Source organism: Ceratina calcarata, unplaced genomic scaffold (assembly GCF_001652005.2).
Source record: "Ceratina calcarata isolate Rehan_Ccalc_2016 unplaced genomic scaffold, ASM165200v1 scaffold275.2, whole genome shotgun sequence".
NCBI classification, from domain to species: Eukaryota; Metazoa; Arthropoda; class Insecta; order Hymenoptera; family Apidae; genus Ceratina; species Ceratina calcarata.
The window spans coordinates 98,074-99,256 of NW_017149745.1; positions in this window are offsets into that span (position 1 = coordinate 98,074).

Here is a 1,183-nt window from a genome sequence, read left to right on the forward strand (position 1 = left end):
AACCTGGAGAGGTCGTAACCACGTGATAAGTTATCAGACATTCGTATTATTAAAACGACTAAAATTATTCTGTTAAAATTGAGAATACAAAGTATTAATCCCAGTATTACTTCCTTTACCTTTAGTTGAGTTTCTTAAACGCGTAAAGTTCGCTGTTATTAATTCTTCCTTCGTTTATATCTACTGGAATTTATGCCAGACAGGCCAATAATACCCCATGAGCTTTATGGGAAGGTGATGCCAAAAAGGAACGGCCGTAAGTCGGGTAACCACTTGCTGCTAGAGTATATCAGCATCCGTGAACGTATTCGTTTATTATTCATGATGGGACGTTGGCAGAGGCTCTTCTGCCAGGTCTGGTTTGATTTACCAGACGTGACAGAGCTCGTTCGTTTCCACGGTTAGGAAAATTCTCACTCGGCTCTCGTTGATATGGTTGCGTAATCGAATTAGGATTGAATCGAGAGCGAGATTGATCGTTTGTGTGCAAATAACGCCGCGAGAAATCATCGTCAACCGATCGGGGCTTGTGAAACTTCTGTCCGTGTCGAAATTCGACGATGTTAATAATTTCCTGAGAATCTTTGTTTGTTTAACGCAGTTTTATAATAAATAAATGCTTGAAATATTTGTTCGTAGTAAATGCTTGAAATATTTGTTGGAATCGAATCAGTCGTTTATTCGAAACGGTGATTCTTGTTGGATCAGTCTGTACACAGTTGATAATCGTATTCGTACTCCTGGCGTAAACCGGCGTATACTCTCTGCTAGTCGATGAAGACGGGAGAGGAAGAGGAAGACGGGTGGAAGAGGAGTACTGCATACCGCGAGGGAGTGAGTTATCTCGGGCTATCTCGTTCGCTGAGCGATCGTCTTTTGGTTCGACTAACGCGGCGAAACCGGAAATTACGTCTGGGGTTCCATCTCCGGTGTTGTGCGGCTCCTCTCCCTCCTTGGCGGAATTCGCCGTGAGAAAACGCGAACGTTTGCCTCCATCGGTTTCCAACAGTTATTAAACTTCTAACCGCGCCCTCCCTTCTCTTTCTCTCTCTCTCTCTCTCTCTCTCTCGTTTACTCGGTGTTGCGAACAAAACGGGCGGAGGAGCTCCTCGAACCAGTTCTCGCGAATCCTCATCCGAAACAATAAGTGTTTGTCTATCAGAACGTCTGATAAATATTCCAG